Genomic DNA, 17,386 nt, shown 5'->3' with positions numbered 1-17,386 from the left:
ATGCACAGGTATAGATGCATTCAGTGCTGAGCTGTAGAGGCTTTATACCTGTGCACTCATTGATTACAGGACTATAAACCAAGAGGGTCTCATAGATGGATAAGCTGCAATAAAATGAGCCACTGTACTTTCTCTTTGGATCAAGAGTGGATAATCAGTACGTTTACATGAACATGAAAAAAACGAATTAATCCAACTTTAACTGGACACCTTAAGTGGATGTAAACACGTTACTCCAGCTGTGTTCTCCTTGTCCGACTAAGACACACAGATAATGTGATTGGTAATAGAGTTTCTCTGCATGTATACGCCTTAATTGGACTTTAACTAGACAACACATGTGCACATACAAGAAACCCTTTCGCAGAAGAAGAAGCAAAGCTCAGTTAAGTTGTGCATGTAAACGCACTGAATGTTTATGATTGATTTCTCTTGAACTCATATAGTCGTGTTCACATTAAACTTGTGTCCATGTCAAACGAGGCTGGTTGGATAACTCAGACTTAGCCCATTTGCACAACTGGTTCAAACTGTTTTCTTTTTTCTCTCTCTCTGTAGGCGTCTCGTTGCGACAGGATACGATCTGCTCACATATGGATCTGTCAGCCTGACGGAGAAAAGTATCGTCGTATACACACAGACGCTCAAGAATGCCAACTATCCTAGTGACAAGTCCAGCAAAGCACATCCCGTCCTCGGATTTAAATTTATCTCCGCGGTGGAGGGAGCGGACGAGGCCCCGCGAAGCTGTCACAGTTGTCACCGTCCTCCCGTCCTTTTCTTCTCCGTCTCTTCTTCTTTTCCATCCACTTGTCCAAACGCTCGTCGCCGTCCGAGTGGCCTCCTTCATCTCTCCGTCTCCTCGCATGGCGACGTCTTCACCCCCCTTCTCACATGTCGTATTTTTGGTGGAGGCTTTTGAACCCAACATCCCCGCAGTATGTGGACATTTATAACGTGGAAAGGGAAAGGGACGAGTGAGAACGTAAAATATTGATTCCAGGCCTACCTCGAAATCTAAGACAGGAGAGACTATTGACGTGCTTCTCCTGCTTTAGTCGAGGTTTTGCTTCTGCAAAACAATAAATATATAAAGTAAATAATCCTCCAAAAAGACAGTTAGTGAGATTTCAATATGTGTTTATCTATTTATTTAACTTCTTACTTGGCATTTCGTTTTTATTATTTTCATGTTCGATGCCACCGATATCTTTTCTGATCAGTTAAATTCAGACTGGTATCGGCGATACCGATCTGATACCAATAAACCTAAAAAAAAGTAGTGTATTTCAGATCATAGCTTCATAAAGAATACAAGAGTTATTTATCGATTTATTTGTTTGTGAAGTACATTTAGGTAGTGGCCTCATTTCTTATCATAGCTGAGCTGATACAACAACAGAAAAACCAAACAAAGACACAATCACACAAAATATGTGAAAATGCTGTTTCAAACACTAAAAAAAAGAAATAAGTAAAATAAATAGATCATTAAAAGAATTTTTTGTTTAACTATTAAGAACTACTTTAAAACTGTATCGATATTTTGATTTGAGAATCGATTTTAGAGCTTAAATATCTCTTATCACAAGTATCGATATTTTGATTTCAGAATCGATTTTAGAGCATAAAGACCTGGTATCAGAAGTATCTGTATTTCAGTATCGATCCACACATTACTAATGTTCATGTGTCAGATTTAAATAATTATCACAAGTGCCAGTGTGATATGTCAATTACTCTTTCTCTTTCTATTCAGTTGCCATAATTTGGGCTCTTATTTTCTCCGGCCGGTGTTTTTCAGCTGTGGGTGTTCTAGACGCTGACAGCTCATCTTCATTAGGTTCTTTTTGTGCGACCAGTCAGCAACAGTGGCAACTTCCCGAGCCGTCCCACGCTGGGAGATGTAAATGATCCGCCGTCCAACCTGTCCACCCGGCGACCTGCGTCCAGTAACCCCCAGCAGGCCGCCGCCCACCCCCGTAACCTCGGCAATTTGCTTATTCGAAACGGACACACTTTCAATGCGACGTGTATTCAGGCCATGAACGCACACACACACATGCTCCACAAACCCCCTCTCTCTCTGTTACACTCACACACCTGCTAGAGCAGCGAACCACTAGCAGCCAAGGATCACAGAGTCCTTTTGTCAAACAGGGAAATTAGCGCTGGCTCTCACTCGTTAGAGACCCATTGTAGCATTAGCACATTGTCATGGCCGCTGAGCCATTCCACTTTAGCGCAGTGGCACTTCAGCTCCGACATTTATTCCCCCGAGAGGAGGAAGGCATTTGCATATTAAATGTTTTTATTTTTTTTATGCTTCTACTTTTAGCTCCTCGGGCTCTGCGATGCTAATGTTTTGGGACAACAGAGCGCTAAATGCTAATTTAATTCCAGGATTAGTCGTAGTAAATAAGCTTCTGTGCTGTCATCAGCTCAAGTGCCTCCGAATTAAGTGTTTACTTATTGCTGAGAGGTTTCAGGAGCGGAAAATAAAAGCATAACTGGGACGGTTAGATACAAAACGTGCTCGATTAATTAATTGCGCAGAACATTTGCACCTAAATATTTTGCTTCTCATAATTAATATAATTCCTTTCACAGACTCAACCTGCTCATCCACCAGCGCTCGACTAATTTAGAGAGATGGAGTGTCGTCATTGTTCATTTATCTACCTTCAGTTCCTGATCTCGATGGAGCTTTTATTCATCACACAGACTTGAACCAACCAGCTGATAGTGGATTTTCGAACCCTTAAAGCAGCTTCAGGGCCAAACAAAAGGCAAAGAAAGGGAAGAAGTGTAAGTTAAGAGGTTAAAAACTATATTTATGTGCGCTCAATGCAAAGATTTGAACATGTGTCCGTAACGTAAAACCAAGTAAAAGGGTCAATAGCCCCTGGCTGAGAATATGAGTTAGCTAACTTGTGCATGCGTATATGTGCAAGTGGGAAGGTGTTGAGTATAATGTTCAGTGTTAGTTTCAAGGTCACAGGCCCGGCTAGCCTCCACCCACCCGGCCGCACACTCACACACACACACACACACACACACACACACACACACACACACACACACACAGAGGATGGTAATAGCAGCGCTGACAGACATGTGCGACCAGCTGAGCTGGAAGCCTCGGCCCCGGTTGAAAGCCCTGAAAAGGCCGTCCGGACACTTTTAAACATCAGCGAACTTAAAGCAGCAAAGAGAGAGACATCTGTAAACAAGAGCCAGGAACAGACGAGGGATTAGTGGAAATGTCGAGGGCTAGCAGTCTATCTGTCTCCCTGCATGACAAATGACCTGTTTATTAACCGCAGCAGAAAGAAAAAGTTTATTAGCTTATAGAAAAAAAAAATAAATAATAGATGCATCTGATGACGTTATTAAATGGAAAGTTATATAGAAAACAATAGAGGACAGTAGTTGACAATGGAGTTCAGATTCTTCCATAAACTCATTTTCTTTTTTAATTCCTATCTATTATTATTATTATTATTATTAAGCAGAAGAGGAAGAATAATGACATATTAATAAAGACAAGGGGCCAGATAAGCGTGTTGCTTTCCTCCACTTCTTTTCAAACATCATCAGTAATTTAAGTTACTTATTGGAAGTATTTTTAATTTTTCTGAATGTGGTTTCTTTTTCAATTGTCTGTGCATTTGATGCATTACTTTTCTTTTGAATGTTCAGAATGAATAAACTAAAACTATCAGAAGTTTGAATAGACGACACAAAATACTGAGCCACTAGCAATAATGGTGCATTTAAAGTGTGATGTGAAATTAGTTCTTAAAAACACAACATTTTTAAAAGCAGTGCAAATGAAAATGTTACAACTTATCTGACTGTGTGTAAAAATGTATCTAAAAGACAATAGTGTAAATGTGTTTAATTCCAACAAACATGAGAAATGATAACTCACAGATTTTTTATCTTTATTCAATCATTTACTACAAATATGTTATGCGACCGAGCCCATATGCTAATAGTTTACTGGCGTGTACGTACAGGACGTATGAGTGACCCTCTGGAGACCTTGCGACTCCTCTTTGGTACGAACTGGTGCGTTTGGAGAATCTTGCGGCTCGTTGTCTTCTACCTTCTAAAGACGAGTGTCCGGGTTTGTCGCGGTCATGCGCCAAATTCCACCTAACGTCCAGCACCTGGCTGTTGACAGTCATCGCTGTCCTGCCATTTTAATTGGTGAACACACACACACACACACACACACACACACACAGAGTCACTGGTGGATATAAATACCGACTGTGAAAAGTACGAGACATGACCAGTGTATAATAATATTCTCTCTGTGCAGGAATGTGTGTTCTCATGCAGTATATGATAATGTGCCTACACAGTGTTTGAGTTTGGAGCACAGGATCTGTGTGTGGAGCCATTCATCTCTCTCCTGTGTGTGTCTGTGTGTGTGTGTGTGTGTGTGTGTGTGTGTGTGTGTGTGTGTGTGTGTGTGTGTATTTGCGTGACGGTGCGAGTGTGAAGCCGACAGGTTTCACCACCTCTCTGATCGACGGCCTCGGCTTCATTCTCTCCTCTGGAGAATCCAGTTTCTGGTCTTCGGTTCCTGTAACTCTGTCGCCTCGTAGATGATGGTAAACAACCTTCAGGCTGTTCATCGCACTGCAACTACTTTAACCTTGATGAAGCTTCAGATCAGCTCAGGGAGGATTAGGAATATTTTAAACAAAGGCAAAAAAAACAAAAAATATATATTATTTATGAGATTTGGTTCATTGGCGATGGTGTCGTTAGGCCTATTTTAGGGTGGATAAAAAATCCTTAAGCTCCCCTAAATAATTTCATGTTGTTTTACTAATTAATTAATTCAATTTATTTTATTTTTTTCCAAAAAAAAAAGTTCTGACAAATTCAATGTAAAATGGCCAGAATATGAGTTTAAATAAATAATTATATATAATCACTTAAATATGATCATGAGATAGAGTAGAATGAGCCCTTTTATTGCATCCTTATCCAATTAATTCCACTCATTAATATTCATTTCATTCATGTAATATATTTCAGGGCCTGAAATTGCAGCCATTTAAGTCACATATGAAACATGTGCAATTTCAAAATATTTGAGAGCAAACAATTGTTGTGTTCGGAGTGAAAGTTGTTGTTGCAACGTGTTGAAAAACAGACTGAAGTGATAACAATAAATGAATTATCACCTCCGGGGGGCGGAGCCTCCTTTGTCCCTAAAACCTAGTGACGCCCCTGTTAATTGATTTTGATGGTCTCATGAATTAAACCTGACGGTAAATCTGAATTTGATAAATTTTCTCTCTTAATGCTAATGCTAACTTTCCATTTTAGTCTCGACCAGCATTTAATTCCACATCTGCTGCTGCTGCTGCCTCACGTGCACAGTGGACAGAGATTAATGGAACGACTGCGACGCGGTTTCTTCCACATTTCTGCAAATGAAAAGAACGTCTCTTTAGATTGAAAAAAAAAAAAAGCCAAAAACAAATGTTTTCTACATTTAAATGGAAAGTAATGTGCGCTCGTCTGCTTCTGTTATTACGGAAATCTGGAAACACTCGAAGGAATAAATCAGGATGAGCTTTACGGTGATATTTCTTTAAACTCTTAACGTTCTGCTTCGTCATATATGCGACAGCAGCAGCTTTTTTTTTTATGAACCAATCAGAGCTCTGCACATGAGCTGTGTTCAAGGAAATGCTGCATCAAAGCTGCACCAACACAGACGACATCAGACAGCAAAAAGACATTTTTTTATCTGTGTGCCAACTTTGATTACTCAAGAACCAAACCACTTAGAGTGATTCTGATTTCTGTGATAGAAACTTCAGATTCTTGGCTTTAAAAAGAGACCAAGACCATGAACGAGCTCCAACATGTTAATGAACAGCGTTCAATTAACTTTGGGTTTGTCCTAAATAGTAGTTTCAAATCAAGCTCCATTGTTATAATCAATCTCTGGTGTATTAACAGACGTTTACACGTACATATCACTATATTTAAATAAATATTGCAGTATTTCACCTTTACATTGAGTCACGTGCTTCACCTCCACGTTATCATCAAACCCAGAGGATTCGATCCCAAACACTGACTCACTGCTTGACTCATTTGTAGAAGAGTAAATGGCACCAGATGCAACGGACAGAAGTTAAATCAGGATTTATTGGGACTGTTCTGGCACCATCGAACCCCCACGTTTTTCTCATAAAGAATTCATCTTTTTTTTTTTTTTTTTTTAATATCAGTTCCACTACTTCTGTTACCAACAATAATACTCCTAAAAATGAGAACCAGAAAGCGCCGGGTAAACGGTGTTCGGGCCCATCCTGGTCTCATGGCAGAGGGAGTCTGAGCTGTTCTGATCCTGAGAGCAGCTGGAGCAACACAAGGTCACATGGGATCGGGCTTTCCCTCCAAACAGCTGGCCAAACAAACCCGGCCCGGCCAGACGCACACACACACACACACACACACACACACACACACACACATATAGGCTCGATCATACGCATAAACATACACAAGTTGTGCCCTCGTGAAAGTGTACGAAGGGCGCGGACATGACATGTGCACGACGTGTGAAAAGTTTCCAGGCGGCCGTAGAAAATGATAAATGGGCGTTCATCACTCTCGCATCTCTCAAATATGAACTTGTCAGGTGCGGAAAGTAAAAGCCGTGATCGGAGCAGGACAAGTGTTTCACATAAAAACATGAAAATCGAAAGCTGGCCAAGTGATTTACACTCGCGGCCTCACAGCGAGGAGGTTTTTAGGTCTGAGCTCGGGGCCTGTTCTGGGTGGAGTCTGCATGTTCCCCCCGTGTCTGGGTGGTTGTGTCCCACCGTCCAAAGACACGCTACAAAAACCCCCTGCAACCCTCTAGAATGGGGGTCAACATAGACACAGGAGACGTCTCATACAGACGTGGACCTACAGACTAAAAACGAAAGTCCTTTGTTTTAAAACCTGACGGCGCTTCTGTTTTAACCGGCGCAGCTTTTTTGGTCTTCACGGTAAATGAGGAAATGCACAAACCAGTTACATGCGAGTGAAGTCAAACCACGAGAATTCAAGATGTGAAACTGTAAAAGGGAAATTAAAGCCCTTGAACCTTTCATTTACCTGAAATTAAGCACCTTATTTGCCCAGTTTTCACATTTTATTTATTTTCTTTTATTTTGAAATGCAGCCGTGCTTTTATTTAGTTAACCAGAGAACATTATTCATATCTGCAGTCACACATGTATGTTGAGTTTTATGCTACGTGACAATAAATCTAACTAATACAACTATGAGGCTACTTAAATGAATCTATATATATATCACTCTAAATAGTTTTCATTATGATGGTCTGGACTTTTGCTTCTCTAACTGAAACTCTTTAACCTCCTGAGACCCAAACTTTTGATTGTTGTGCATTTTTTTATTTCTCCGTAGTATTAAGGGATCAGTAGAACCAAAGACATAAAAACTAAGCGACATCTTTGAACAGGAAGTCCATCTTTTTTTTCTTTTTTTAAAAAGAAACAAGGGGATTATTTCAAAGTACATTATAATAAAGTCACCAATGTGTAACTGCTGCAAATAATGAATAATGAAGTGTCAATGTCCTAGCACGAGTACTTTAGCTAACGAGCTAACTAGCCTGTTACTACTGACAGAATCTGTTAAATTTTAGTGTCAAACCACAAAAGTTAATAAGTCTTAATAAACAAATTTCAACTGTAAAATTTAAAGAGGTTTTGTCCACTTTTGTCCTGTGACTGACTGTGGGAAGAAGCCACTGAAATGTCCACATATGTGGACGCAGGGTCTCAGGAGGTTATATTGTAGCTCTTTTCTCTATTGATCTCTTTGTTCACCTCACAGACGCCAGATTAGCATCAGCTGCAGCTGTGAACTCGTCCAGAACATCACAGATAGGAATCAGTAGGACTTAACGCACAAATAACACCTGTTACTGTCGCCTGTGGCTTTTTTTTTTTTTTTTTTTTTTTTAATTAAATGAACCGTCTGGACACGTTTGTGGCAATCATTGCATCATTATTTTTTATGTAGTGCAGAGTGACATTTAAAATGTTGCAGCCTCTGAGAGTAAAAGATGCTGAAATTCAAAAATTTGACTAAAGAGTTTCCGCATAATTTCAAGCCACAAGCTGTAACACAGAAAAATGATGATCCACCTGAACTCACAACTAAGTGAAAAGTATATTTATTTGAAACCTCATTAAAGTCTGTAATGTCCGGTTAATAGTACAGCACCTTATTCAGTCCCTCGTCATAGTTGTGTTATTATTTGTGCTACTGAAAGTTTAAATTTTTACATTTTTCTCAAACTTTATTTTTGCTATTTGCACAACACAAAGATGTTGCAATTCAATTTCAAATAAAACAACTTGATTATTTATGGAAAACAATGAATCTCATCCATCTTTTCTTCAAAGTTCAGTTGTGCAACATGTCTTGTATGTGTTGACTTTGTATATTTATAATAAAAGCTCTAAGAATCAAAGGCAGTTTGGATTGTTAGTATCATAAGTTATTCTCTCTAATAGAAAACCGCCCAAAATCCACATTATTTATCCTCAATGAGCATAAAAACAGAAACTACCATTTGCCATTAGCATTCATGCTAATGCATTAGCTACTTTTGGTGTTTATAAGAACAGTGTGAAGATCCCAGACATCTGAGAGAGTTTCAAAGTTTCAAAATAAAAGTATGTTCAGTGGATTCAAAGTGGAGCAGAATGTGTGTGTGTGTGTGTGTGTGTGTGTGTGTGTGTGTGTTTGTCGGGTGTCGGGGTGGGGGGGTCAGGAGGGGGAGGAGGGCATATTTGCGGAGTTTCTTCACCACGTTTCCAGGCGGGATCATTAACGTGTAACGACATTGTTCACAGCTTATCAGAACATTTGCGTCTCACCATGAGATGTCCGCGCCCAGACAGATCACTGGGCCGTCCCTGACAAAGACGAATCGAGCCAAAATACCAGCAGAGAGGGGAGGACAGAGAGAGGGGGGGAAGGAGTGGCTGCCCCAAATACCCCGTCTAAATATAGGAGGAACACAGGGTGCAGAGGAGACGAGCCGGGACGGACAAAGGCAGAGGGTGAAGAGGTCAGCGGATGGTTTCTGCTGCCAGAGCTCACACACTTCATTTCTCTCCACAGGACAGTGACACTGGCCGCAACAACAAAGACTTTCTGACATGAATGTCGTCCATGTGTGATGTGAAACGTGTCTCCTCTTACAGATTACTGGGGATAGATACATATAGATTTATAGATATAGACTCTGGTAACTACAGGTGGACACAAAGAACGAGAGCTTCAGGATACACAGGTACACAGTTACACAGGAAAGTTAATTTCAATAATATCTGTATCTTTGTGACCCTTTACATCAGAGACAACTTTAACATGACAGTTATCGACCACTGTCCTACAACAGAATTTAAACAGGCTGGAAGAATGAGGAAAAGGAAAAGGTTTGAACACATTTGAACTCATGTATGACAACTTTGCTTTAGTTTCTCCTGTGTTTCATTTTATTTTGCTAGATTTAGTGCTGATGTGTGAATGTGTGACAGACGTTGTTACGTTCATCTTTAATGCTCGCAAGAGAAACCATAACACTGACGGACAGTAAAGCAAAAACCCAAGGTGTATGTGTGGAAAGTGAGCATTTAATTACGCGTAAAAGGTTTTGCATAATGTGTTGAGCCAAACAAATGAAATAAAGTATAACAAAAAAAGGCCTGGCGTTTACCACTGTCTGGGGGGCGGATGCAAAAGAAACAAAATGCCTTCCTATCTTCTCTACAAAACCTCCACTGGTGGCATCAGCCCATTAACAAGTGTCAGCTATGTGAGTGCAGTGTAAAGGGCCCTAATCTAAACTCTGCCGTCCCACCACAAACCTTTGTCAAACAATAACAAAGTCCAACAAGCATGAGAACAGAACAAGAGCAGCCAGAGAGAGACACAAGGAGTTGGAGGCTTTTAAACCGTGTCCTCTGTCTCTGATTGGACGCTGCTGAGAGGAAAGAGCCAATAGGATTCCAGGCTGGAGCTCCACAGGTGGCAGCCAATCAACACATCTAACACTCACCTGAGGGAGACACACACACACACACACACACACACACAACACCTCCACTCGAAGCACATAACAAATGTGTATTTATCAAAATATGGAACAAATTGTAACATTTAATTGTCAAATAAAGAACGATTCTGTATTTTACGGGAATGAATTCTAGATGCAAAAGTTTCCCACCAGGACATTGAATTAAGAAAAGACGGTTATAATGTTATTACTGATCGATGCATTATACACAAATGAAATAGAAAATAGAAAGAAATACATGTTTATTTATGTGTATTTATGTGCAAAAATTTATTAAAATGCGTCAGCGCTGAATAGAAGCGTGTGATCGGGAGCAGTGAGCGTCACCAGGAAGCGTCGCTGTGTGTGCGGTTTGGTTGAAAACCGTTGTGAATGGCAGCTTTTCTTTATGCCGCGGCTCATTTCCCAGGGGCCACAGAGCTTTCACCAACTCTAAATGATTTACATTTGCAGCGACGCTGACGCTTGTTCCCCGTCAGTCTGCGCGTTTAAACGTCCGGCGACGCCGCCGCCGCCGCACGCTTCCTGGGTCGGAGGTCAAACCGGTTTGGGGGCGACGTTACACGGTGGCGCTCTGGGCCTCGTTCTCCCAAAGCGCCAACAGAGAGAGAGAGACGCTGACGTGGGATTATATCTGGAGCCCAAACGATGAGTGACAACAGGGGGAATAATGGAAATATTACAGTTTTCATCGGGAGTAATCGCCTCTTTAAGCTTCGCTTTTCTGTTCTGCACGTGCAGAGCTTTTTATTAACAGTGACAACAGCGTAATAACATGGACAGTGAAAGCTCAGGGAATTTAACGGATTATAGCGTGTGGGAAACATTTAATATATTCTACAGGTTGAAATGAAAAACAATGAAATAAATCTGTGAACATCTGTGAAGAAATTTCAAATAATCTGTTATGTTTCTACAAATGTAGAAGTTACTTCATGAGCACAATTTCACAGTTTTCTTCTTTTTACTCAGATATTAACACAATCGTTTATATTCCTACAAATATTCTTGTCTTTTTCTGCAGATTATTTTACAGGTTTATAAACTCTAATCATTCATGATTAATCATGATATTCACCATTAATCTATAGACTATAAATGCATCACTGAATTAAATCAAAGTTGAATTGAAACATGTGTGATCTAAAATGTTATTGATGCACCAATAACTGAAGTTATCCCTGAAGATCAACACCTTAGACACACATGCAGATCAAGCTGCTAAAGTTATACGTTGTAGATTATATATGTATATATATATATATATATATGGTTCTGCTCAGGTTTCTTCCTGTTAAAAGTCTTGAGACAATTTGTGTTGTTTCTGACGCTATATAAATAATTATAAATAATCAACAGCATATAAGTTAAGGACAGGATCGATGCTACACTTCTATCATGCATTTGTTTTACAATCCAAAAGAATAATAAGAAGAGAATCTAGTCTCATACACATGTGGAACCAGGCAGGAAACAGGACGTCGCTGTTCTCTCCCTAAACCAAATACAAATTTGTAACATCTTGATCAAGATCATGTTTGTAAAAAATTTGTGATGTTCAACAGCAGCGATTTCCTTCCTGATCCGATACTGATACTTTAACTAAGAAAAGTAGCATAGCTGCATAAAGAACACAAGACATCAGAGTCATTTATTTATTTATTTTAAACTTATATTGAGGTAGTGGCCTCATTTACATATTTACTATATAGCAACAACAGAAAAACCAAACAGAGACACAATCACACAAAATATATGAAAAAACATTTCAAAAAAGAATTAATTACCATTACCAGTATCATAAAGACCATCAAAATAAATTGTTTTATTGCCACAAGTCAATAGTTTAGTTACTTTTCACTGTGTCCCTACATGACTTAAGTATCAAAAGTATCGATATTTTGATTTGAGAATCAATTTTAGAGCATAAACACCTGGTATCGTAAGTATCGATATTTCAGTATTGATCCACACGTCACTAGTAAAAATAAAACACATGCACACACAGGACAGTGTCGCTAGTGATGGTTACTATTTAATTAATCTTCTTCTTTTTGCCTTAAGTAGATGATTTGGAATATTGTACAGTTTATTGTAAGTTTTGTAGTATTATTTGTTCTTTATGTGTCTTTTTAATGTATCTTTTTTTAACTGTATTGATTTTACAGTGGACCCCAGGAAAACTAGCAGGGCTCTAGTGGGGATCCTTATAAATAAATAAATTAATAAATAAATAAGATTGAATTGAAGTGCTCTGAGGTTTAGACGACCTGAGGAGAAGCAGAGTGGGAGCCGTGGAAACGGGGCCGGGCCGCTGGACGCTGGTGGAGCGTCACCTCTGGCCTCCAGATGTTCTGCAGAGGGAACGTTTCAGCTCCGGAGCTACAACACGGACCCTGACAGGAACCTGGCTCTGCTCTCACACATGACCGTAAACGCATTTGTACAGTTTGTGCAGCTTAAAGACTAACGTGCGTTCACGCGCTGATGACTTTCACAAATGGAGCTTTTCATGGGTTCATTTCACCTTTCGCTCCGAGGAGCTTTTCTGCTGCGTCGCTTCTTATTATCACTGAGTGTTTGTCAGTAAATACTAAATTACATCCATAATTATCTGTCTGTACATTCATCAAACTTCCACAACTCTGCAGAAGATGAATTCATTGTTTTAAATCCCTCATCCAGCATCTTAGACACTGTTTGTTCAGGAAATTCAGCCAAAAGTGAAAAAAGTAGATTTTTCCGTCAGATTTAAGGATTTTTATTAAACAGTTTCAGGAAGGTTTAACCACAGCTTCATAATAAAAGTATTGCGAATTATTAAAAAAGATACATATTTTCTGTTACTTAAAGGAGGAATAACACAAGTAGCATCTAAACTAAATAAAACACTGGAGCAGCCACATGGGAAAGGAAGAAATAACGTATAAATTTTTCATATTTTGAGCCAAGTTATCGTATGAACTGCTACAACTTAAACACACACACATTCACTAGGACACAGCATTTAAAATCAAAGCTGCTCTATGTGAATGGAAACTGAGGAAAAAACAGGAGGTTTGACCATTTAAAAGGAACAACTTTATTTATACAGCACATTTCATCAGACATTAAAACGTCAAGACTTTTATATCACATAGGCCCTGAAACGTATGAAGACGCTAATTATCATTTATCTGGTTGTCCTTCACTTTAAACTGTAACTGTTGTGGAATCTTTTATGCTTCATTCTCTGAGTCTGTTTTAATCTTTTCCTTTATTTCTTGGTTTGGCTCGAACTCCCGGAAAAAAACAGGGATCGTCTGGGACACATTGTAAGAACGCGCAGAAAGAAATTCTGGTCTTAATCTTGACGAACTTTGTTTTTCATTAAGAACCAGAGACACAGAGAAGATTTTAGATTTTAGGCTGAACTCAGCCTCTATTTGCAGATTAAAAGCTCGATTCCAAGATCTGCTCTGCTGAGGAGCAGGACATTAATAAAAACTGTCTCTCCTTAATAGCATCACGTAATATTTCCTCCCACATGTATGAGTTTACTACTGACTGTACAACAAATTTATTTAAAGTCCCTGTGTTAAATATAACATGTAAGTTCTCATTTAATTATATGTATTTGTAAGTGTTTTTCTGTCAGAGTGAATCCCAGACACCTGTGAGCTGCTCCATTTTCTGAGAGTCTACAAGTGATGAAAGCGATAAGTGGAATTTCATTCTGGAAAATATTCAGACTTCCCCAAATGTTTAAATGAGATGGTGCATCTCCACCGTGTGATCCATGTGAACGTAAGTGTTTCTTTTCTTTTTTTTAGCCTCCTCTGTCTCTTTCTATCTCCGTGTCTGTCTCTCACGCTCTCCTCCCCCCGTTCCTCCCTCTGGACGTCAGAGCTCAGGACTCATCCTCAGAAGCCGGGGGGGTTATATTTACTGCATGTAGACACGTGAAGGTCAGACGCGTAAAGTGCTCCTGATTGTTTTGCCAAATGGCAGCTCTCGCCTCTCGCCTCTCGCCCCGTCCCCCCCGTCCCCCGTCCAGACTTCTGTGAGGAGCAAATGTCATTTCCATCGCCACCGGGGGCTTGTACGAACGCCTCCGCAGAAACAGCATAGGTGCGAATTCGGGGAAACTCTGGGAGGTGACAAAGAGCGGCCTGTGCCGACGTCTCGGGAGTGATAATAAAACGAGGGAGGCGACGGGATCGGACGGCGCTGCACGAGCAAACTGGAATAAAATAAAAAAATAAAATAAAAAAAAGCGAGAACAGGGAGGTGGACTCATTCTGAAGCGGGGAGACGGGCCGTAAAGGGACGGCCGAGGCCCCCGAGTCGTGTCCAGTGAATAATTCACGTTGAAAAGTTTTTTCCTCCTTAATTTTCTGTCTGGCAGTTCTTTCCCCCTACAAATAATTTAGGGCTTGTTCCTTGGGAGCGCTGGGCACCGGGTATGAATCACCCGCCATCCGCCCGAAGCCGCGCTCAACAGCATAAATGTCCAACTATCAGCGGCCTCTCGCTGTGTGCGTAAACATCACAACCACTGTGTTCTCATGGAAACCCTGTTAACTCGATAGCTGCTTAGAATTCATTTCCACATGGCCTCCGGATGGACGCGAGATTCCCGACAAGCTAAACGCTAAAGCTCTCTGTTGTTGGCAAACGTAGCTTCTCATATCTCTGTGCAGCTCTATATTAGCTCTATATTAGCTCTATATTTTGAAGGACAGGGGCTGAAATGAGCGGCTGAAAAGGCGCTCGGCCACTTGTAGCGCCACCTGCTTCCACACTTGTAAAAGTTATGAGATTCCAGAGCTCGGACTCACCTGCTGCTGGAGGTGTGTGGTCCGTCTGACCTCGTGGGCCGAGGGGTCAGAGGTGAAAGACATAAAACACGGATTTCAGAGGAGACACGTCTGACTCTGAACTTGGGTCAGGACGAACGGACGCGTCCTGACCTTCTGCGTTCAGGGGAGTTTACTGACATTCAGCAACACAACTGGATAAAATGGCGTCTTGTTCAGAAAAAAATGACTTCAGTTGGCGACATGCAATTTAATTAAGTTTTTTCAGCTTTACAAGCTGGATTAACACGACTGATTTGAGTCAGATACAATTAATTAAATGAGTGCTTTGAAATCAACAGTTAAGGAACAGAAGTTTTTACAAGTTTTTCATTTTTGCAAAGGTCAAATATCCAAAAGAAGTTCAACGTCCAGGCTCCACGTGCTTCCAATACATGACACGTTGGAGCAATCATAGTGGGTGTGTTTGAACATAATGTTCAGTGTATTAATCTAATCAGGGAGAAATTCCTTTAAACCAAATAAACTTATTTATTTACGACTTTCAGGGCAAAAAAAACCTAAAGAAACTTGACACACACCATTAACTGAACACAGTGTAATTTCAAGTTGATGTAATAAACAGAAGACATTACATTACTTCAACTAATACACAAATATGCTTTTTAGAGTGTGAATGTTTGGCCAACTTCATATTGCACTTTGAGTAAAAACACAAAAGAAAAGAATCACCTGGTCAGGTTGATGCAGGAGAGACTGTATGAAGCAGAGTAGTAGTTGTTATTCTGATTCTTGGAGTTTGCAGAAACAAGCTGTAAGTTCTACTGTGTTCAACAGCTCAGTGCTAAATGTGTCCAATGTCTGAAAAGTGATAAATCACATGAATAAAGCAGCTTTACAGCTTCACTTTGCTGAATAACGAGTCATTCTTTCTTCCGTACGTTGATTCTATCGAGCTAATTGTTGTTGCATTCTCCATTGTGTCCAGCAGGGGGCGACCTGGTGGTTGAAAATGACGTTGGATCCTATTGAGAAAGTTTGATGTCATGATGGTCATGAGGTCATGATTTATCGTGTCGTTTCCCTTGTTATTTACAAGTTGCCACATTATGGACGTGTGTTACATCCTCTCCAGCTCAGACCCAGATCTGTCAGGGACAAACAACGCTGGCGATGTGGCACAATATTGCATGGATGGCTAAGGTGACCTGCTGGCTGCGTAAATTAACAGTCTGTTAATCTCTCACTGTGATCTTTCCCGGAAGTCATTCGCAGCGCATTGCAACATTGGGATTTTGAAATAAATCCCCCTCTAACACGAGCGTCTGTGACAACTATGTGTCCGGTTTGCAGCCGCGTTGAAGCAGGAGTCCGTGGAAAGCGGATTGACACCGTGAGGGTCTTTGTCCATCGGCCCCGGTGAAGACAGACAAGTCTCGGCCAAACTTCAGGCTCGAGAACAATTATTCATTCATTCATCCGTTAACACTTGTCCTCTGGGGGCGGAGCCTATCGCAGCTGTCAGCGAGAGGCAGGTCTCCAGTTTATCACAGGGGCTAATGCAAAGAGACAAACAACGGCTCACACCTACGACCAATTTAGAATCACCGAGCAACATAACGAGCACGGCTTCAGACGGTGGCAGGAAGAACACGGAGAAAAGTCACACGGGTACAAGGGAGAACATGCAAAAAGTTCAAACCCTGAACTTATTTGCTTATTTGAGGCGTCAGTGCTAGCTCATTATCGACATTACAGGATCAGGGACGATGTCCCAGCGTTAGTAACAGGACTGATTGTCTCAAGACACTTTACAGAACTTAGAGGCTTTGACTGAAAGAAACTAGAGGGATGTGCCTCAAAATAGAGTTACACTTCTAATTTATGTGTAAAAATAGGTATTCTTTAATTATCCTTTATAATAATTGTGCATGTATCTGCAGCATTGGTTGATGTTTTGCGTTAAATGCAGCTAATAGAGGTGATTTATTCTGATGTGAAGGGGCAGAACTGTGATGATGATTTGGTGTTTGTGGGAGATAATAGGGGGCGACTGTGGCTCAGCAGGTAGAAAGGTTACAGGTTCAATCCCCAGAATGTACCACAAGCCGAAGTGTCCTCGAACAAGACACTGAAGGTCTGTGACTGTAAAGAGCTTTGAGTAATAATAGGTAGAAAAGCTCTATATAAAAGCAAGACCATTTACCATTTACCAAAAGACAATAGTCTGATTTAATGAGCTAACGAATGCTAACTAAGACGAATGCTAACATGAGAGAATCTGACTGCAGACGTCTCAATACTAATGGCACGTAACGGAATAATCTCCAGGTCAAACTCCGCTTCATAAAAGTTATTTGCTGCCTCTGCAAACCAGTTAAAATTAAAAAAAAAAAAATCTATTTGACGGAAATAACGATGCAGTTAAGTCGCGTTT

This window comes from Mugil cephalus, chromosome 12 (assembly GCF_022458985.1).
Source record: "Mugil cephalus isolate CIBA_MC_2020 chromosome 12, CIBA_Mcephalus_1.1, whole genome shotgun sequence".
In the NCBI taxonomy this organism is placed as follows: domain Eukaryota; kingdom Metazoa; phylum Chordata; class Actinopteri; order Mugiliformes; family Mugilidae; genus Mugil; species Mugil cephalus.
This window is presented reverse-complemented; position numbering follows the sequence as displayed.